General features: G+C 42.6%; 1 pseudogene across 18 annotated transcripts in view; it reads left to right on the forward strand.

The window, feature by feature from the left end:
• Positions 1–23,788, forward strand: part of LOC107605096 (soyasapogenol B glucuronide galactosyltransferase pseudogene) — a 60,586-nt pseudogene that overhangs the window by 13,651 nt on the left and 23,147 nt on the right. For 12 of the 18 annotated variants that reach the window (XR_015885842.1, XR_015885845.1, XR_015885846.1 and 9 more), the window contains exon 4: positions 3,858–3,959. The exons of 5 other annotated variants lie outside the window; for them this stretch is intronic. The product of XR_015885842.1 is annotated as a soyasapogenol B glucuronide galactosyltransferase pseudogene, transcript variant X1 (transcript). Of the gene's footprint in view, positions 1–3,857; positions 6,715–23,788 lie in introns of those variants that run through there. One more of the 18 variants, XR_015885850.1, reaches the window with a different exon arrangement.

The following is a 23,788-nucleotide window of genomic DNA, read 5'->3' on the forward strand; positions in this document are numbered from 1 at the left end:
CAAGCTTGGAGCTCCTAAAGTTGATCCTCATTGTGCGATCTGGGATCCCAAACCTTGTTTTCACACCCATCTTCTAATTGATCATCATGATTCCAATTGGGTGGTTTAACCTTGGAATTCTCAAAGAGACCCCCAAACAACTTCCTAGACCCATACAATTTAGCTCCACACCAAACCTTGCAATCAAACTTTGAACATACCATAGTGAACCTAGGATGATGTTTCCAACCACCACACAACTCTCTCCTAGTCTTAACTCTACAACGAGCTCTAAGTTGACCATCATTTTCAAGCAACCCATATTCAAGTGGAATGATAAAGCTTATAGATAAGAGATTTATGCACTTGAATGGTGTAAAGGATGATGGAGACTTAGGAAGGGGGACCTCCCCACACTTTGACAATGCAAGGTCTACTTTCTTATGCTCTTCTTTAAGTTCCTCCGCCCCTTGACAAGCATCTTTAGTTTCAATTCCTTGTTCACCAACCTCTTTTTCACATCCTTCATTGCTTAAGTTATGTGTCGGAGGTTGTGCATTAGCCTCCTTAACATCAAATTCACAACACAATGAATAGCACGTCGGTTGGTGCGGAATTATCTTCAATAACAAGATTTGTCACTTGTTCCATTTCTTCCAATCCTTCATTACTTAACATTTGCCTTGGAGGTTGCACATCCTCCTTAACATCGCTTTCTAGTCTAATCGAAGAAGGCTCAACAAGATCATCAAAGGGACTGATCAATGTGGACAAAAAATTACTAATGATGAAATCCACTTCTTGATCAATTTCTCTCAACTCTTCATCCACTTCCTTAACATCAATGATTTCAACTTCCTCCTCTTGACGCAAATCATGCTTTAGTTCCTCTTCTTCCCCTTGAAGCACTAAACTCACTCCCTCACTATACTCCTTGATTGCTTCTCCATGTTCAACAATGGGAGTGCCTTGATCACATAGGTTTAGTCGGGAGGAGACCATGTTGCGAACGGCTTTCGCCACGGTGGGAAGCACGGCTTCTATCTTCTTGAACTCCTTTTGTGTCTCTTCTTGCCTTTGGAGGTAAGAGCTAATATCTCTTTGTTGTGCTAGCTTGAAGGCATGGAGAGACTCATCCATTGGAGGTGATGTGGGAAGAGAGAGGTTCATTGTTTGGGAGAAAGGGTTCACAGTTGGAAGGTGGTTCATACTGGTAAAAATCTTGAGGTGGAGTGTATGAAATTGGCGGTTCTTGGGAGTAATTGTGTTGGAAATGTGGTAGTTCTAAGTATGGTTCATATGGCTCGTAAGGTAGTTGGTATGGTGGATAAGAATTATGGTCATATGGAGGTGTTTGGTGGTATGGGGCTTGTGAGTATGGTGGTTCAAAACTAGGTTGAGGAGGTGGTTCATAGGCATATGGTGGTGGTTGTTGACAACCACAATGAGGGTCACCACATCCATTAGATTGATGTGCATTAGGGGTGGAATTATACTCGTAAGGAACCGGAGGTTGTTGCCACGAAGAGTGATCAATTCCTTGAAGCTCCTCCCATCTTTGGTTGTTCCATCCTTGATGCATGTTATCATTGTAGTTCCCATTCCCTACAACATATTTTGAACCAAACTCATAGCCAAAGTGGTGAGAATTCATACTAGAGAAACAAAACAAAAAGTACAAAAATAAAGGGATAAAATCTAACTACCAACTCAAACACCTAAACCAACAAAAGAGCAAACTATTCACAATATTAACATATGTACAATAACCAATAACAAGCACACATTGCAACTCCCCGGCAACGGCGCAAAAAACTTGATATGTGAATTTATACTGGTTAAGAATTTTAGCAAAATAATTTCGTTGTGAGCATAGCCCAAACCGATAGTCGATCCTCAAATCAAAGTTTAAAAGTGTTTTGGTTGTCACAAGTCCAACTCCAATATAAAAGTAACCGAAGTATTTAAATCTTGGGTTGTCTTCTCAAGGAGTTGCAGTGAGGTATGCGTATTATTGGTTATGGTATCAAAAAGGGGGGTAGGGTGATAAAAGTACAAGAAATTAAATGACAACAATGGTAAAGTATACAACTAAAGAACACAATTACTAAAGAGAGACGTTCATGGCAAGGATTGAGAATTAAGACTTTCTATCCTAGTCACTAATCATAACAATAATTATCAAGAGCTTATCTTACTTAGTCATCTCTTAACAATGGAAGAATGTACAAAATTATCTTCAAATGAGAGAAAGTCAAATAAGACTAGTTAATCTCAATCCAAAAGTCCTAATCAACCTACTAATTGAATTAGCAAGAGATTAGAGTCAACGGAAATAATCTTAACTAACAACCCTAGATCACCAATCTAAATTGGGTATTAATGACTCAATATTGCCTAATTTCTCTCCTTCCAAGCCATGAATGCTCAAAAAGCTACTCTAACATCCAACCAAGTATTTTGTCAAACACTTGGAAGACATAAAAGAGAAGCATTATAAATTGCAAGAATTAATAAAATCTACTACTACCCAATACAAGAAATCAACAACAATAACTAAAGGAAGCAAAATTAACATGAAATACCTCAAATTACATTAAAGGAAATTTAAATTGACAAGAGTGTTCACAACAAAAAAAAGTAACCAAAATAAGAAATTAACAAGAGAAAATAGGAGAATCAAGATACTACAACAAGGAATTGTAAAGAAAACAAGATGAAGACAAGAAATTAATCCTAGATTTAAGAGAATTTAACCTAATCCTAACCTAATTCTAGAGAGAAGAGGGAGCTTCTCTATCTAGAAAACTAACTAAAGGCTCATCATAACTAATCTAAGTGCTTCCCCCTTGTCCAATATTCAATTCTGCATGAAATAGTCTCTAGAATCAGTTGGATTTGGGCCTGGAAAGCTCGGAAATCTCCCCTAGCGTTTTCACTTTAATGAGGTCACGTGCGAGCTGCGACGTGTACGCATGGGCCACGCGTAAGAGTCGCTTGGCATTTTACTTTCCACGCGTACGCGTCGCCTTGCGACTTCATCTCCACGCGTGCGCGTCATGCCACGCGTGCGCGTCGATTAATGCACTCCAAATCCTTGATTTCCATGAATTCTCCACTTTGCATGCTTTTCTCTTCGCTCCTTTGATCCATTCCTAGCCCTTTTTAACCTGAATTTACTAACAAACACATCAAGGCATCTAGTGAAATCAAAGGTGAATTAAAACTAGCAAATTAAAGGCCTAAAAAGCATGTTTTTACACTTAAGCACAAATTAAAAGAGAATTACAAAACTATGATATTTCATTGAATAAATGTGAGAAAAGGTGATAAAATCCCTCAAATTAAACACAAGATAAACCACAAAATTAGGGTTTATCAGGATGCGACAATCACATTGAACTTTCCTTAGCTGTTAGATTAATGAAAATTAAGTCTGAAGGAAATATTACTCAGCGATCTATTGATCAACTATTTCAAATCATGAGAGAGACCCACCCGAAAGATAATGTAATCCCAAAAAACTCCAAAACCGCACAAGGTAAGTTAAATCAAGCATCTGATTGTGGCGGGTTTGGAGTGTCTCTTCACACTAGTGGCTCAGTTACCGTTCCAAAACACAAAGCTAAGATGGTAGAGTTATAGAAAAACTTACATCCTATTGCTTTTTATCTTTTATATTTATAATTTTATACATAACACTTGCTGGAATTGCTGCTACAAAATTTGAAATATAGTATCTTATTCATAAAGCACTGAATTATTGAATTCTCTAATGTTATTTTCGCATCTTAATTAACCTTGTGATTCAAGTTCAATATTCTTTATGCCTAATATATAGTTTCTTTATTTTGCTTTATTATTTCTTGGTTTGGTAGTCAAAGTCGTTAAAAAGGCCTTCAACCCCGTTAGAGTTGTTTGAGTGCACCCACAAACACAAGGATCACGAATGGGTGGATAAGAGATCAAAACATATTGATGTGAGTCTATCTTTTTCATTGATTCACTTGTCTTTGTATTGGCTGTTTGTGTGTTTTTTTTTTTGGGTTCAACTGCTAATCTTAATTGATTTAATTTTGATATTGACATGCTGAATTTAAGCACGGTATAGAAGAGGCTATCCAAACGGCTTCTAAAGAAGGAAGTAATGCACCAAATGAGGTGGATGTATGGTGTGATACAACTGGAATTAAAAAGAGAAGAATTTATGAACTTGGAATAGAGTCTACTGTGATTGATAAAATGCCTAGTTGTCATAGCTCTAGTTCTCAATCATCTAAATGGTTACTGTTCATACCCTGGCCCAACGCTAAGGCCCAGGATCCAAGTAAAAAGGCCCGACCCAAAGGGTTGAGCCTCACCTCCTCACCAAATCAGCCGCTACCAAGTCGGTATTCACTACGACTTGCTCTAAAGAAGTCGGGAAGTAGGGTCAGCTGGCAGATAAGCACTCATTTACATGAGTAACTGCCCCTAGAATCTCTCTAACCACTTCCACGAGCCATATCTTAACTTCCCTAAGATAAAGGGACGGTTAACACCCTAAAAAGCGGCACTACTCCAACGGTGGTTATTGGTTCACCACTATAAATACACTGACACTTCTCAGGTATCTCTAAGTCCCAATACTCTCTAGACCTGCTCACACCCTTGCTGACTTAGGCATCGGAGTGTCTTTGCAGGTACCACCCCCCATTCTTTCACGCGAACGAGCCGGACGGAGGTCCCCGAGTTGCAGATCCACTCGCAAGCCTCCTCTTTCATACGTTTGGGCCAACCAATACCGTCCAGCCCATTAATCTCCGGTTACCCATCGTAACATTGGCGCCGTTGCTGGGGACCCGAGAGATCAACCAGTGATGGCGGACAGATCCCCTGAGGAGGGTCATGTAAAAACAGATTCCGAACAAGAGAATCTGGATACCAGAAATAACGACGCGGACTTAACCCTCCGCCAGGAAACCAACGATCAACACAGAGAGGGTACCTCCGGAGTCAAAACCCCGAAGGTGAATTCCTCTGAAGGCCGTGAATCGGAGAAGGATGGACAGTCCCACGCAACTGAACTTATGGGATTAGTTCATGTCCACCAAAGTCGCTTGGAGCAACTAGAACAGGAACGGGAGCGACAAAGGGAGATAGAAAAGCACCTAAGAGAGGAGATGGATCGACGAAAAGAGTTAGAGAAAAAACTCTTAAAGTTAGAATCCTCCCTCAAAGGTCGGAACTCCCGTGACGACAGAGAAGAGTCGCCCCTAGGAGGGGAAGATCCTTTTAGTGAGGACATAATGAGGGCAAAGGTTCCAAGAAACTTTAAAAGCCCCGATATGGACCACTATGATGGAACCACATATCCAAAGCATCACTTGAGCAACTTTAAAAGTCGGATGTATCTGGCTGATGCTTCTGACGCAACGCGCTGCAAAGTTTTTCCGACCACCTTGTCGAAAGCGATGAAGTGGTTCGACAGCCTCCCCCCGAGGTCGGTAACCAGTTTTGAAGACCTCTCAAGGAAATTCTTGATGAGGTTCTCCATCCAAAAAGACAAAGTAAAACATGCGCCAAGCCTCCTGGGAATAAAGCAGGAGGTCGGGGAATCCTTACGAGCCTACATGGAAAGGTTCAATAAAGCATGTCTAGAAATCCAAGACATGCCCACTGAGGCAGTCATAATGGGGTTAGTCAATGGGCTTAGAGAAGGTCCCTTCTCACAGTCCATATCTAAAAGACACCCCACCTCCCTAAGCGATGTACAGGAAAGAGCCGAAAAGTACATCAACATGGAGGAAAATGCTAAGCTGAGAGACCTAAGTTGGCGACCTGGACACCCTCCCTCAATAAAAGAGAGGGAGAGGGAAGCCAAGAAGAAGGAAGAACTCGGCCTCGATAGACCAAGGAAATATCACTCTTATACTCCTCTAAAGGTCTCTATAGTGGATGTATACAGAGAGATTTGTAATACTGAAAGGCTGCCACCCCCCAGACCAATTAAAAATAAAAAAGGGGGGAGCCGCAGCGACTACTGTGAGTACCATAAAATATATGGTCACTCCACAAACGACTGCTATGACCTTAAAAATGTGATAGAAAAACTGGTTAGAGAAGGTCGGCTTGACAGATATCTCATAGAAAGGTCGGACAGTCATGGGAAGAGAAAGCGAGATGATATGGATAGAAGAGATCCACCACCGCAGACTCCGGAGAGACATATCCATATGATCTCAGGGGGTTCGCAGGAGGGGGACTGACGAACGGATTTTTTTATGGTTTAGAATTTCACAAATGAATTCTCGTTGAAGTATAGTCTTTAAACCAACAATAATCCTTTCATACAAAAATTTGTTTGTCACAAGTACAAACCCCTAAAATCTATAAACCGAAGTATTTAAACCTCGGGTCGTTCTCCCTAGGACTTACAATGAAGTGTCTTGTTATTGGTTATGGGTTATTTTGGGGTTTTGGATAAGAAGCATGAAAAATAAACGGCAATGAAAATAAACTAAAAACTATAAAAGGCTCTTGGAAAGGTGTGAGAACTAGAAGTTCTATCCTAGTTATCCTTCTCAATTGTGATGAGAATTGTTCATTGCTACCACTTAGTTAACCCTTACTAATTAAAGGAAAGTCAAGTGGATGAATTGACTTTAGCCACAAGTCCTAGCCAACTCCCAAGGAAAGACTAGCTTTAGTGCACTCCAAACCAATTAGCAATCTCTCCAATTATCAATCAACAAAGGAATTAGATAACTCAAGTGTCACTAATTACTCTACCTAGACCAAGAGGAACAAAATCTACACTAAAACTAAGAGAGGCATTTCAACAAACACATAGAGTGCAATAGAAGTAAACATTATTAATTGCAAGAATTAAAGGAATCTACAACTACAAAAACAAGAGATCAACAATAGAAAAGCAAAGAAGACACATTTATTATGAATTACCTCTTATTGAATTGAAAGAAAATGGGATGAACAATACTAGATCTACAACAAAGTATATGAACAACATGAAGGAAATTGCAATAAAAGAATGGAAGAAGAATCAATGTCATTACAAGGAATTGAGATGTAGAAGTAGAAGAACATGAATCTAAATCTAGACCTAAGAACTAAACCTAATCCTAATCCTAATTCTAGAGAGAAGTGAGAGCTTCTCTCTCTAAAAACCTAAAACTAAAAGTGATTAGTTAGTTGGAAGTGATGTTATAGTAATGAATGATGTCTTCCCCTTAATCCTTCATCCTTTTATCCCTTTCCCTTAGCAATTTGGCGCCAAAAATGGGTTCAGAAACCCTCTCAAATTGCCAGGCACGTGCTGCATTAATGAGGTCATGTGCTATCATCGGCGCGTGCGCGCATGGTACGCGTGCGCGTCCCTGGTCGATTCTGCAATGTTCGCGCGAGCGCCTTGTGCGCGTGCGCGTGCATGGCTGACTTTGCTTCTTTGACTTTTTATGCTTCTCTCCACTTGTATGCTTCCTTCCTTGCTTCCTTTGATCCATGCTTAGCCTATTTCAACCTGAGGTTACTAGCAAACACATCAAGGCATCTTATGGAATCAAACAGAAACTAGAATTCATCAAAATAAGGTTTAAAAAGCATGTTTTTACACTTAAGCACAATTATGGAAGAGATAACAAAACCATGCTAATTCTTAGGCTAAATGTGACAAAAGGTTATCAAAATGTTCTAAATTCAATGCAAAACAAACCGTCAAATTGGGGTTTGTCAACCTCCCCACACTTAAGCCTTAGCATGTCCTCATGCTAAAATAAGAAGGAACTTAAGGGTTATGACATTTATTGAATGCAACTAAACTATATGAGTCCTATCTAAATGCAACTATCTAAAGCAATTGGAAATGCTTAGTTCAAACAAATCAATTCCCAAGAGAGCATGTGTAAGCACAAGAGCTAGGCATATAGGAACTAAGTCCAAACCACAATTGTATTGAATTGTCAAAAAGAGTTCAAGCTTGCAAGAATATAGGTAATATAGGTGAATACATGTGATTGAACTTTTGAACCCTCACCGGATGTGTATCCGCTCTATTCACTCAAGTGTTTAAGGGTTAATTCACTCAATTCTCTTCTAATCATGTTTTCCAAGATTTGATTTTCTTCTAACAATCAACATTTATTCAATGCATGCATACATTCATCATGATGTCTTTCATTTAGGTTGTAATGGGGTTAGGGTCAAGGTAGGATCATTTATGGTCAAGTGGGCTAGGATTTGAATCTTTGATTGGCATAGACTTTCCCACCCAACCTATCTAATGACCTATACAAATGCGAGCTATTCTAACTACCCACTCTTCACTTTTTCTTACATACTCATGCATTTTCTTTTCATTTCTCAACACTTATGCATTGATTCTTAGTGAGCTTCACTTTGGGGCATTTTGTCCCCTTTATTGCTTTTCTTTTTTTTTTATACACATTTTTTTTCTTTTCTTTTCATCATCATTTTTTTTTCTTTATATATATGATTTTTTTTTCTTCTTTCAAACTAAATACGAGAACATCAATGCATAAGGTCTCTACATTTAATCAATACATGAACATGTGCCCAATTCCTAAACATAAAAGTGTATTGCCCCTTTTTATCCCACCCAATGTTCCCAAGCCTCACCAACTTGAATAATACACACTCTCACTAGCCTAGGCTAATCAAAGATCCAAATAAGGACTTTTCATTGGTTTTCCGCCTTGGGTTTGTAATGAGCTAAAATAAGAATGAGTTGGTTAAGCATAGGCTCAAAATTGGTTAACAATGGAGAGTAAAAGGTTGGCTATTTGGGTAAGTGGCAAATGAAATAATGGCCTCAATCATATAAATGCACAAACACAAGAATTAAACGGATATATAGAATCAAGCAAATTAAGGATCACAATCATGGAAAGAGAACAATTTCACACAAGAATGGAAAATAAATGGTTATAAAATGTAACCACATCAATAGGCTCAAGTCTCACAAGCTTGTGTTCTCAATTCAATACATGCTTCACAAGGTATGAAATTCAAGCAAGTTTCAAAAATTCTTTTTTTCAATCAATTGGGTTAATGCCCTATATTTAACTCCTTGAAAAACCTCAATGTTTGACTAAGCATTGTTGTGATTGAAAAGTTCAAAAATTTTCTTAGTTCACCCTTTCCTTTTTCACTCAACCAATTTCTTATGCAAAAAGGGTGACTAAATATTTGCAATCCAAAGTATGATTTCTAATCACAACTACGAACTAAAAACAAAGATAAACAAAGTGTATATAAAAAAAAAAAGAATCCAACTAAAAGTACGGAATTAAAAGTACGGAATCTATCATCCAAAACATCTAAAAATATCCAAAAGCATCCAATAATATCTAGAAGCATCAAAATATCTAAAATCCAAAATAAGCAATAAAAGTATCCAAAGCAAACTAGAAATGCAAATGCATCAAAATATATACAAGGATGTGCAAAATGAGATAACTAGGCCGAAAAAAAAGTTCACCGGTTCCCAAATAATGCTACCGGTGCCCTCCCCACACTTAAAATTAAGCATCGTCCTCGATGCTAAACCGGAGGATCAGTGGGAGGTACAACGATAGGCTCTGGCTCTGGCTGTGGCTGTGGGACCGGCTGAGTCTCCTGTGTCTGAGGTGGTGCCTCCATGTGCGCTGGCTCTGTAGTGTCAGGGGCATCCTGCTGAGCTGGTGCCTCCGCGTCCTCCTCCTGATGATCCTGCTCATCGGAGGCCGGAGAATCGGGAAGCGCAGGTAGCTCAGCGCCTAGAGAGATAAGGGCCTGGTCCATCCGATCCAAACGGCGTCTGACATGGTGTCGCTCTCGCTCTAAGAACCGGAAGAGACGCTGGACCAGGAGATAGGTAGGCTCAGGTGCTGCTGGGGGTCTGTAGATGGTGAAGGAGCTGCGACTGTAGAAGAGGATGGGGCAGCTGCAGGGGCTGGTGGTGAAGGTGTCCCTATGATAGCCCTAGCCCGAGAGCGGCGGCTAGCAGGTGGCTTCTCGTGCACCCAAACACCCCAGGGGATAGTAACCTCCCTGTCATCTGCATCAGCTGGTGGTGGTCGCACATCATCATCTGACCATGGGACATCAGCCAAGGCTGCCATACTCGTGACCAATGTGGGAAACAGAAGTAGGCCACGAATATGCGCCCGCCACATGCACTGTCGGATAAGTCTAGGGAAGGAGACATCCTTCCCTTCCATAACACACCCGATCAGCAGAAGCATCTCCATGGGGACCTCAGAAAAGTGGGTGGTAGGCAGGACGTAGTGGGCGAAGATCATCTGCCAAGTCCTGGCCTCCCTAGTCAAATGAGTGAATAACATCCCCTTTGGCTTGGTGTTGCCCGCATCCATAACCCATGAAGCCTCCGGTATCCCAATCACGCGCCGAAGCGCCTCATAATCAAAAGTCATGGTATGGATGGCTATCTCAGCCTGATGATGGGCACACTGGTCATGCGGAATGTATCGGCAATGTAATGCCTCCCCAATGGCGGCCTCGGTGAGCATAATCTCTCTACCCCTCATATGAACTGAATCCAAGGTCGGACGGAAAAAATTGCAGTAGAATTCCTTCACCCAAGATATATTGATGTCACCCAAATCCCGGTCAACAAAATCAATACCTAACTCAAGGATCCGACCATTAATGCGCCGTCTCACATCATTAGGTAGGAGCAACTTCTTCTCAATATTTAGCTTCGTGGTCCGATATCTAGAGAACCGAAGCTCACAGTAGAGATTGGGAAATTTGCCAGGATTGGTAGAAGGCAACTGCTGATTCTCTTTATCCTCGTCCTGCAATGGATTCCTAGCATAGTTCTTGTAGATGGAAGGAATGGAGGGGGTAGAGTGTTTTCTCTTCTTGGAGGCGGTGGCTATGGCTTTGCCTTTATCCGACATCCTGAAAAAAAATGTGATAGAATGTATAAAACATTTAGCATGTAACAAAGAAGACATGTTCAGGATACCATTATCAAAGAGCAGTCATGATGTTGCACTGAATATGTAAAAGTGAACAAGTAAGCATAAGTGAATGTACCAAAACTGTAATCCTCATTAAAGGTAACACCTCATATGCAAAAGGCACTAATATCATCATATTCATGAAAGAATTGTTAAAGAGGGTGAAAAGTGAGTGTAAGTAAAATGGTGAAAGAAATTAGTGAGTTAGAAAAGTGGATTAGTGATATGATGATATATAGGCTCAATTGAACGAGAAATTGCGGTTCATGTTCACGATGATTGTGCAAATCCAGGAAGTCAAAAAGGAAACGGAAATTTGCCCAAAACTGAAATAAAGATCAAAATGAAACTAATTTCCTTGAAAATCGGGCAGCATTCCGGCTTAAAATTGGACGTTCCCGGATAGCAGAATAGCACAAACAGTAAGAAAGCAGCATCAATTAAGCACAGCAGCAGTGGTACAGCATTCAGGCAACAAGAAGTGCATAAAAAGCAGTCCAAAATCAGCATACAACATTCAAACAGACAAACAGCAAGTAAGCACATACGGAGCACTTATCAGGCCTAGAATCCTCTATCCAGTCCTAGCTACCTAACCGCAAGTATTTCTAACTAATCCTAACATACAACATTTGAATTTAGCTAACTAACATGCAATTCTAGGAACGAACATGAATGAACAAATAAAAAGGAAAAATAGAAAAGAATTAACAGAAATGGAGCAGGAACCTGGGAGCCGGGAAAAACTGACAATGGACAGTGGGGACTACGATAGGGCAGCAGAGACAGATTGGCACCGCCGTGAACGGTGGCGCGGTGGTTCGAGAAACTGAAGGGTGGAGGGGCGGCGATGGTGATAGGGTGAGTCGGTCAGAGGAGTAAGGGAGAAGGGAAAAGAGAGAGAGGAAGGCAGTGATGGTGGCGCGGAGGCGGAGACGGTGGCGCGGTGGGAGTTCGGCCGGGAGGAGGAAGAGAGGAGTGAGAGAGAGAGAGAATGGGTGGTGGTGAGAGGGGGAAGAGAAGGTGACGATGAGGGAGGGCGAGTCGCCGGCGGTGAAGATGGCGCGGCGGCGGCCGGTGTTGCTGCTGCGATGACAGTTGGGGCGAGGAGAAGAAGAAGATGAGGTTGGAGGTTGGGGTGCGCGACTGCGCAGTGTGCTTCGCGAGCTAGGGTTATCCCTATTTTTGAATTGGCGCGCGCGCGCACCTTGCGCATCCGCGCCCATTGAGAAAATGTGGACCCTACGCGTGCGCGTACAACGCGCTTAAGCGGGGATGAGCAGAAATAGGAAAGGACGCGTGCGCGTACCGTGCGCGCACGCGTGCATGGAGTTGGGCCAGGGGCTTAGAGTTGGCCCAACTCAGGCCTAACTCTCTGGAGAATGGCCTGGGAATCGCGCCACTAGATTTGCGCGCACGCGGCAAGTACGCGTCCGCGTGCATTGAGGGGAATGGAGATCTACGCGTGAGCGTACAGTGCGCGTTAACGTGGGGTGGCATATTAGGCAGGGGCGCGTGCGCGTATCATGCGCGCACGCGTACATGAGATTGGGCCTGAGGCGTAGAATGGGCTTGAGGCACGCCCAACTCTCTGGTTCATGGCCTAGTTTGGGAACACCACGCAAGGACGCGCGCGCGGCAAGTGCGCGTCCGCGTACGTCGACGAGTTGTGAATATGGCGCGCTGGCGCAATGCATGCGCTCGCGCAGATCGGGTTGGGCCTGGGGCCTAGAGCTAGCCCAGAAATGGCTTAACTCTCTGGGGTTTGGCCCAAGCATTTGCAGCAGCAAATCGGCGCGGACGCGGCAGGTGCGCGTCCGCGCGAACTTCCAGGATCTAACAGTCGGCGCGCCCGCACGTAGTGTGCGTCTGCGCCCCTCCTTGTTTGTTTTTTTTTTTCAGAAGAACACAAAAAAAAAAACTTGCTGAGTGCTCCCCTTAGTGTCACAACTCTTATTCACTCAACCATCATACAATTCACAAAAATGCGATTTTTGATATTATTCATCTACTACTAAACACAACATGCATGTGACTAAGCTAACAATTAAATTGTACAAACAAATTTGTATGAAACATCCACCTACAATGGTAACTCAAATCACTTATTAGGCAAATTTAAAAGGGAATGGAAAGAGTTTACCATGGTGGGGTGTCTCCTACCTAGCACTTTTAGTTTAAGTCCTTAAGTTGGACATTTTGAGATGCTTATTGTCATGGTGGCTTATGTTTGTACTCATCCTTGAATCTCCAAGGATCTTTGCTCCTCAATTGGTTGACAGAATTTCCAACCATATTCATCAAACTTGGGCAAAGTTCTACCCAAGATATGAGTCCCCATAGTTGGTCTCTACACAGCGAACCGGGATCCCATATCTTATCTTCACACCCATCTTCGATTCGATCTTCATACATTTTCTTTCCGGGTGGTTGACATAAGTGTGGTTGACATGTAGAATTCTCAAAGAAGCTTCCAAACAACTTCCTAGACCCATGCAATTTGGTTCTACACCAACCGTTGTTCTTGAATGTTGAGCTTACAACCATCATGAGCTTAGAATGGTGTTTCCAACCACTGCACAACTCTCTTATACTTTTAACTCCACAAAGAGTTCTAAGTTGACTATCATTTTCAATTAAACCATATTCAAGTGAGAAATTAAAGCTAAGGGATAAGAGTTTTACCCACTTGAATGTTGTATTGAATGGTGACTTGGGAAGAGGGGCTTCCCCACACTTAGACAATGCAAGGTCTACTTCCTTGTGCTCTTCTTTGTGTATTTCCACCTCTTGACAAATTTCTTCAATTTCAACCTTTTCCCTTTTACTTGGCTTGGTGTTATCTTCAAGAACTTCATCTTGTTTAATGAGAGGCGATTCAATTTTGGATAGAAATTCATTGATGAATGAGGTCATCTCTTGATCAACCTCTTCATATCCTTCAATTTCAATATACACCATGCCCTTCTCATCTTCCTTGGGAGGTTGTGCACACTCTTCTATAACTTCAACTCCATGTCCAACGGGTGAGGATTCCATTGTAGAGAGCAATTCATCTATGATTGAATCCATTTCTTGATAAACTTCTTCCAAGTCTCCAACGATGATATGCCTTGGAGATTGCGCACCCTCCTCAACATCAATATCAAGCTTCGTGGAAGAGTTCTCCATGATGCTACATTCCCTTGGACTTTCAACATCTCCTAAATCTTCAACCACCTCTTCCTTTTCTTCAATGATTATAGGTTCCTCTAGTTGCTCCAACACAAAATTTGACTCCTCCTTCTTCACCGAATTTTCCAATTTCTCCTTCATGCTTTGCTCTTCTTTTGACTTTTCACATGTGGTCACGGAAGTACCTTGAGTATTCAAGCATTGGTGGGCTAAAGTGTGCACCACCTTGGTCAAATTGGTCACAAACTCAAGTGTATCCCGCTTCATGGCTTCTTGTCCTTGGAGTAACAAAGTGAGAGGCTCGTCTATTGGGGCTTGGGGTGAATAGGAAGGTTTATTATTTTGGAGAGAGGGTTCATGGTAGGAAGGTGGTTCTTCTTGGTAAAGGTATGGAGATGATGAGTATTGAGGTGGTTCTTGGGAGTAATCTTGATATGGTTGTGGTGATTCTAGAGGTTCTTGCTCATAATGGCCACAAAAATATGGTATGGATGATTGGTTATATGATGGATATGGATCATAGGGTGGTGCTTGGTAGAAAGGGGCTTGTGAGTATGGTTGAGCATCATGTTGAGGATAAGATTCATAGGCATATGGTGGTGGTTGATTGTCATAAAAGGACTCACCATAACCATTGAATTGACATGCATTAGGATGAGAATTATACCTATAAGTGTCCGGAGGTTGATGCCGATAGGAGTGATCAATTCCTTGAGGCTCTTCCCATCTTTGTTGGTTCCATCCATGGTACATGTTGCCATTAAAGTCCACATTTCCTACAACACACTTAGAACCAAACTCAAAGCCAAAGTTGTGAGAATTCATAATGAGAGAACAAAATAAAACTAACAAAAATTAAGAAACAACAAAAGATAAACCTATTCACAATATTCACATATGTACAATAACCAATAACCAAACACCATTTGGATTTTTTTATGGTTTAGAATTTCACAAATGAATTCTCGTTGCAAGTATAGTTTCTAAACCAATCACTAATCCTTTCATGCAAAAATTTGTTTGTCACTAGTACAAACCCCTAAAATTTATAAACCGAAGTATTGGACCTCGAGTCGTTCTCCCTAGGAATTACAATAAAGTGTCTTGTTATTGGTTATGAGTTATTTTGGGGTTTTGGATAAGAAGCATGAAAAGTAAATGACAATGAAAATAAACTAACAACTATAAAAAGGCTCTTGGCAAGGTGTGAGAACTAGAAGTCCTATCCTAATTATCCTTCTCAATTGTGATGAGAATTGTTCATTGCTACCACTTAGTTAACCCTTACTAATTAAAGGAAAGTCAAGTGGATGAATTGACTTGAGCCACAAGTCCTAGCCAAATCCCAAGGAAAGACTAGCTTTAGTGCACTCCAAACCAATTAGCAATCTCTCCAATTATCAATCAACAAAGGAATTAGATAACTCAAGTGTTACTAATTACTCTACCTAGGCCAAGAGGAACAAAATCTACACTAAAACTAAGAGAGGCATTTCAACAAACACATAGAGTGCAATAGAAGTAAACATTATTAATTGCAAGAATTAAAGGAATCTACAACTACAAAAATAAGAGATCAACAATAGAAAAGCAAAGAAGACACATTTATTATGAATTACCTCTTATTGAATTGAAAGAAAATGGGATGAACAATACTAGATCTACAACAAAGTATATGAACAACATGAAGGAAATTGCAATAAAAGAATGGAAGAAGAATCAATGTCATTACAAGGAATTGAGATGTAGAAGTAGAAGAACATGAATCTAAATCTAGACCTAAGAACTAAACCTAATCCTAATCCTAATTCTAGAGAGAAGTGAGAGCTTCTCTCTCTAAAAACCTAAAACTAAAAGTGATTAGTTAGTTGGAAGTGATGTTATAGTAATGAATGATGTCTTCCCCTTAATCCTTCATCCTTTTATCCCTTTCCCTTAGCAATTTGGCGCAAAAAATGGGTTCAGAAACCCTCTCAAATCGCCAGGCACGTGCTGCATTAATGAGGTCATGTGCTATCATCGGCGCGTGCGCGCATGGTACGCGTGCGCGTCCCTGGTCGATTCTGCAATGTTCGCGCGAGCGCCTTGTGCGCGTGCGCGTGCATGGCTGACTTTGCTTCTTTGACTTTTTATGCTTCTCTCCACTTGTATGCTTCCTTCCTTGCTTCCTTTGATCCATGCTTAGCCTATTTCAACCTGAGGTTACTAGCAAACACATCAAGGCATCTTATGGAATCAAACAGAAACTAGAATTCATCAAAATAAGGTTTAAAAAGCATGTTTTTACACTTAAGCACAATTATGGAAGAGATAACAAAACCATGCTAATTCTTAGGCTAAATGTGACAAAAGGTTATCAAAATGTTCTAAATTCAATGCAAAACAAACCGTCAAATTGGGGTTTGTCAGGGACTCACCAAATCCTCTCGCAAAAGGCATCTCAAGAGAGTCTATCAGGTCGGAGGAGAGTCATCCGACCTCCCTACCATTTCATTCACAAAAGAAGATGGGTAAGGAATAATCCCTGGACACGATGATCCAGTGGTAATAACTATGATCTTAGCAAATGCCCATCTCCATAGAACCCTAGTAGACCAAGGAAGCTCAGCGGACATTCTTTTCAAGCCCGCTTTCGACAAACTAGGGTTGGATGAAAAAGAGTTAAGAGCCTACCCCGACACCTTGTACGGATTAGGTGACACGCCAATAAAGCCACTGGAAGTTTTGCCCCTCCACAACACTTTTGGAAAAGGGGAAAAATAAAAAATTATGAGTATAGACTTCATAGTCATCGATGTAGGGTCAGCATATAATGCTTTAATCGGCAGAGCTACCCTTAATCGACTCGGAGCGGTGGTATCCACTCCCCACCTTTGTATGAAATTCCCGACCTCAGCGGGGATAGCAACGGTAAGGGGAGACCAGAAATTGGCAAGGAAATGCTACAATGAAAGCCTAAACCTGAGAAGAAAGGGCCGAGAAGTCCACACAATAGAGCTCGGAGGTGCAAGGGCTAGAGAAGAGCTGCGACCACAGCCGGGAGGAAAAACCGAGGAGATACAGGTAGGCGAAGAGGAAGGGAAAAACACTCACATAAGAGCCAACCTAGGGGAAACCCTAAAACAAGGATTGACTAAGCTCCTAAGCGATAACTCCGATCTCTTCGCCTGGAAGGCATCCGACATGCCTGGGATAGACCCCGAGCTCATGTCCCACAAGCTTTCGGTCTACCCGGGGTCCTGACCTGTACAACAAAGAAGACGCAGCCTCGGCCCAGAACGAGCCCTGATAGTAGAAGAGCAAGTACAGGCGCTCCTGGAAGCCGGTTTCATCAGAGAAGTCAAGTACCCAACATGGCTAGGCAATGTAGTGCTAGTCAAAAAAAAAAAAAACAAAATGGCAAATGGAGAATGTGTGTCGACTATACCGACTTAAATAAGGCCTGTCCCAAGGACCCTTATCCACTGCCAAGTATTGACACCCTAGTAGACTCCAGCTCGGGGGTATCAATACTTGTTATTCATGGACGCCTACTCGGGGTATAACCAAATTCCGATGTATGAGCCAGACCAGGAGAAGACGTCATTCATCACGCCCAGAGCTAACTTCTGCTACGTGGTGATGCCATTTGGATTGAAAAATGCAGGAGCCACATACCAGAGATTGATGAATAAGGTGTTCGCCTCTCACCTTGGAAGCCTAATGGAAGTATACGTTGACGACATGCTGGTGAAAACCGAAAAAGAAGTCGACCTCTTGTCAGATCTCTCACGAGTCTTTGACACCATAAGGTTACACGGGATGAGATTAAATCCCGCAAAGTGTGCCTTCGCGGTAGAGGCAGGAAAATTTCTAGGGTTTATGCTAACACAAAGAGGGATCGAAGCAAATCCCGATAAGTGTAGAGCTATCTTGGAGATGAAAAGCCCGACTTGTTTACGAGAGGTCCAACAACTGAATGGCCGACTTGCAGCCCTCTCCAGATTTTTGGCAGGATCAGCACTAAAATCCCTTCCACTGTTCTCCTTATTGAGAAAGGGATGTCAGTTCGAATGGACTCCTGAATGCGAGGAAGCGTTCCAGGAGTTCAAAAGATTCTTGAGCCAACCTCCTATTCTGACCCGACCTATAGCTAGAGAAGACTTCGTCCTATACTTATCTGTAGTAGACAAGGCTGTCTCATCGGCCCTGATAAGAGAAGACGGGGCCGGTCAGCACCCAGTATATTTCATCAGTAAAGTTCTACAAGGCCCTGAGCTAAGGTACCACAAGCTAGAGAAGTTTGCATACTCCTTAGTAGTAGCCTCACGAAGGCTACGGCCTTACTTTCAAGCTCACACAATAAGAGTCCGCACGAACCAACCCATGAAGCAAATCCTCCAAAAGACGGATGTTGCAGGGAGAATGGTTCAATGGGCAATAGAGCTCTCCGAGTTCGACGTGAAGTATGAAACTCGGACGGCGATTAAAGCCCAGTGCCTCACCGACTTCATTGCAGAATACACAGGAGACCAAGAGGAAAAACCAACTACATGGGAACTCTATGTAGATGGATCCTCAAACAAAACAGGAAGCGGTGCGGGCATAATATTGGTGGATGAAAGAGGAACCCAGATAGAGGTTTCCCTCAAATTTGAATTCCCAGTTTCAAATAATCAAGCAGAGTATGAAGCCTTGATTGCTGGATTGAAGCTGCCGGAAGAAGTCGGCGCTACAAAGGTGATGATATACAGCGACTCGCAAGTGGTGACCTCCCAGATAAGTGGAGAGCATCAGGCAAAGGACCCAAATATGAAGAGGTACTTGGAAAAAACTCTGGAACACCTTGGGCGCTTCGCAGAAACCGAGGTCAAACACATAACTCGGGATCTAAATAGTAGAGCAGACGCCCTATCCAAGTTAGCAAGTACCAAGCCAGGAGGGAATAACAGAAGCCTGATCCAGGAAACTCTCCAGGAACCCTCCGTAGTAAAAGAAAAGGACAAACAAGAGGTCCTTGAGGTAGCCGGATTAAGCCTCGGATGGATGAACCCCTTGGTCGAATACATGAAATTCGACATCCTCCCGAAGGAGGAAAAAGAGGCTAAGAAAATCCGGAGGGAAGCACAACACTACACCCTAGTGAAAAATATTCTCTACAGGAGGGGGATATCAACACCATTGTTAAAGTGCGTACCGACCCCAAAAACCACCGAGGTATTGGAGGAAGTCCATAGTGGGATCTGCGGAAATCATCTCGGAGCAAGGTCATTAGCCAGGAAAGTGATCCGAGCTAGATTCTACTTGCCGACCTTGCAGAAAGATGCGACCGAATTTGTGAAAAAGTGTCAACCATGCCAGATGCATGCAAATTTCCACGTGGCTCCCCCGGAGGAGCTCATTAGCATCACTTCTCCATGGCCCTTTGCGAAATGGGGAATGGATTTGTTAGGTCCTTTTCCCCAGGCGCCAGGACAAGTTAAATACCTGATCGTGGGAATAGATTACTTCACAAAATGGATAGAAGCAGAACCATTGGCCACCATCACCGCACAAAGAAGTCGGAGGTTCCTCTACAAAAATATCATCACAAGATATGGGATACCCTATTCCATTACTACAGATAATGGAACCCAGTTCACCGACTCTACCTTTAGAAGCCTAGTAGCCAATATGAAAATCAAACACCAGTTCACCTCGGTGGAGCACCCACAAGCCAATGGGCAAGCCGAGGCAGCCAAGTCATACTGGCAGGACTGAAGAAAAGACTACAAGATGCAAAAGGAGCCTGGGCCGAAGAGCTCCCACAAGTGCTATGGGCTTACAGGACAACCCCCCAGTCCGCCACTGGAGAAACGCCCTTCCGACTAGTCTATGGCGTAGAAGCCATGATACTTATAGAAGTCAACGAACAAAGTCCAAGAGTAATTCTCCATGACGAGATCGGAAACATACAGGGACACAAAGAGGAGCTCGACTTGCTCCCCGAAGTCCGAGAAGAAGCCCAGATAAGAGAAGCAGCGTTGAAGCAAAGGATGACTACAAGGTACAACAAAAAAGTCATTCGAAGAGCATTCGCCCCGAACGACTTGGTCTTGATCAGAAACGACATTGGAGCCAACAAATCAGGGGAAGGAAAACTCGCTGCAAATTGGAAGGGACCATACAAAGTCAATGAGGTCTTTGGAAAAGGTTATTATAAAGTAACCGACCTGAACGGAACCGAGTTACCAAGGTCGTGTCATGCTTGTAATATGAAAAGGTACTACCGTTAAAAGCGAACTCTACTCCCTGATGTACTCTTTTCCCAACTTCATGATTTTTTCCCAAAAATCAAAGGATTTTTTCTGGAGAAGGGTTTTTAACGAGGCATCATAGTAGAGGCTAAGGGAAATAGATTGTCAAAAACCCTTAGTAGCCATAAGGTACCTCCCCAATCAATAAAGATCTTTTTCATCTTATAAATATCTCTTATAAGTTCCTTTTTTGTTTTTAATTTCTTTCGACGAAACGCGCCGACTTAAGCTCGAAAAAACGTGAAAATCCCATGAACCGACCTAGATGGTCGTCAGGATAAAACGACGAGGTACAAGTCGGTGTAAAGAGGTTACAGAGGTTGATCATGATAAACTCGGAAACATTCCGACTCATAAGTCGAGATGGGAAACCGAGTAAAACAAGAATGAATCACAAAAGTAGCCTAAGTCATAAAAACTCAATAAAACAAAATTGAGTACGAGGAATAAACAAAAGAGATCGAAAAAGCCCAGGAAAAGATTAGAAAGCTGTCTTAAAAATCCTTAAAACAAAAAGGTTCAGAAAGACAGACAAGCCAAAGAAAAGGTTTTTCAGAAAAGATCAAGGGGAGTTCGAAAAATCATTATAAAAAAAGCATGCACGCATAAGGTAACTTAAACCCTTATCCAAAAAAGGGTATTTATTAACATTAAACCCTTATCCAAGAAGGGGTATTTATTTTTTGTTAACTTAAACCCTTATTTAAAAAAGGGTATTTTAAATGTTTTGTTTACGGCCTTATAAGGCCAGAAGCAAATTGTTCAAACACCACCAAACACAAATAAAAAGTTTAAAAAAGGGGGGGAGACCCACAGGCCGGGTCCCCAAATAGCCACAAATTACTTTTTCGGAAGAGGAGTAGACAGATCACCACCACCAGAGTCAGGAAGAGCGCCACTAGGACCAGGGAGAGAGGCATCCATTGGAGACGAAGAGGAAGTCGGAGGAACTGCTGAAGAACTCGGAGCGTCCTTTGAGTGAGGAGGGAACTCAATGATCCTCTGCCCCCCGAGTCTTCAATTCTGACTCGGAAACGATCATGGGAGCAGGGGGATCAACTATGGCACCGTCAAGGACAACTTTGTCAGGATCCAAAGGAGAAAGATCCAAGTCAGGAGCAATGACTCCAACTTGCTCCTTAAAGATCCTCCAAGCCTCCTCGACAGCCTCAGCAATAGAGTCCTCCAACTCGGTATATGCCTTCCGAGAATTCAGCAAATCATTCTTCACAGACACAAGATCTTCAAATAAACTTTGGTAGCTGTCCTGCGCTGTTTTCCTCAAGCCCACCTCCATGTTGCATTGGGCTTGCAATTTCCTCTCCCTCTCCCGAAGGCCATCTCTCTCCTCCCTCAGCTTGGCGACTTCCTCCTTCAACCCCCTCTCATGCTCTTGATATATAAGAAGCCTTCCTTCCAGCTCCTCAACCTTCAAGGTTGAACTCAAAGAGCTGAGAGGAGCCTTCTCAAAAATATCTAAGAGTTTACCACAAACACCCGCCGCCCTGAGACTCTCCTCAACCAAAGTGGTAAGGTGATTCCGAACAGATACATCATCCATCCTCATATGAGCATGGGGGTAGATGTACTTTCGGACGAATGCAAGGGCATCCGCCTTAACCTCACCCTCAAAAGAAGAGCCGGACTCTAAAGTCTTGCGCTTCCTCCTCTCGGGCTCAGAGAAGGTCGGGCGGAGGGGGGCGGCTGAGAGAAAGCTGAAGAAGAAATCACAATGGGCTGGGAAGGAGTCCCAACGTTCCGAGGAGGAAGAGGAGGAGGAGGAGGAGAGATAACCGCCTTGGAGCCACCAGTCCTGGCTCGAGACCTTGCTTTGGCCTCCTGGACTCTCTAGTAAGATTCCTGAGCATTCTTCTTCGCCATCTCTACAAAAACAAGAAAGTAACAAAAAGTCAAACAAGTCGGTACAAGAAAACACAAGTCGGAAGTAAATTAGAAAAACAAAAGCTACCTAGTTGCGCCTGGATAAAAGTCGGAGACCCCTGGAGGAATTTCTTAGTGTCCAGATACGGGGCCCTCTCCCACACTTCTCGGAGGAACCCCACAACGGCCGCCTCCACTTCATCTAGGTCATCCAGACCATATTTCTCATAGGGGGAGGCCTCCAACCAGTACAGGGGAAAACGAGGAGAAGAAGTATCATCCAGAAAAAAGGGGTGGTGACCCTCTACAGCTTGCACTTTGAAAAAATAATTTTTAAAGTCATGGAAGGATTCGTCAAAAAGGGTGAAAACTCTCCGACCCTGTATGGCTCGAAAAGACACCCACTATTGCTTATTATTTAACCCACTAAAGGGTTTGGTCATATGAAAAAGATAGAAAAAAAATCTTCAAAGAGGTCGGGAACTCCAAAGCCTGGCTGATAAGTTGATAAATTTTCAAAAAACCCCAAGAGTTGGGGTGAAGCTGAGTAGGGGCAACTCGGCAGTGATGCAAAACAGACATCTCAAAATTTGAAAAAGGAAGAAAAACACCCAAACGGGTGATCATACACTCATACATAAAGAAAAAATGAGAGGCCGCTTCATTGGCCCTCCCGAAGCAAACCCGGTCTTCTGGACCCGGGACTACCAACTCATACTTCGGCTCGTCCTCCTCAGAAGTACAAATTCTGTGGCGAGTACGAAGGTGGGTGATAAATTCAGTATCAACCGAAGGTTCCTCCCCTAGGACCGTGACATCAACCCACTGAGAAAGAACATCTACGGAAGCCATTTTCTTTTCTTAAAAAGGTGACAAAAACCTACAAGGGAAAAAGAAAAGGAAAATCAAAAAACACGGTCTCTAAAGGGAGGGAATACGGAACTAAACGGAAGTCTACAAAACCAACCTATCTATCTACAAAATAAAGGCATGCAAATAGAAAAGCATGTTACAGAAGGAGAAAAAACTAACCTTTATCTGAAAATGAGGGTTGGAGGAAGTAAAAGCCTTCGAACACAAGAGTGCAGCACGAATAGATGAAATTTGAAAAATCGCAGAAACGAAACAAGAAAAGAGAGGGAAGGTATTTATAAGTACGTTAGGGGCACAATGGTAAAAACGGGGTAGTCATTAATAAAGACGCACCGTTACCAAGACCATCAATCCCTACGCACATCCCTAACGAACGCGACGCTTGATTAAACGTAACTGTCAGAACCAAAAGGTCACGAAAAGTCATGTCAGTTTTAGACCGTCACGTTGGTCCTCCAACAAGTCGGCTACAATCCCGAGTAAAATACTCGAACCCGAATCTTGAAAAGAAATTGGGCTCGAGTAGGGGCACTGTTCATACCCTGGCCCAACGCTAAGGCCCAGGATCCAAGTAAAAAGGCCCGACCCAAAGGGTTGAGCCTCACCTCCTCACCAAATCAGCCG

The sequence above is a fragment of the Arachis ipaensis genome, chromosome B6, assembly GCF_059453495.1.
Source record: "Arachis ipaensis isolate K30076 ecotype BB chromosome B6, ASM5945349v1, whole genome shotgun sequence".
NCBI lineage: Eukaryota > Viridiplantae > Streptophyta > Magnoliopsida > Fabales > Fabaceae > Arachis > Arachis ipaensis.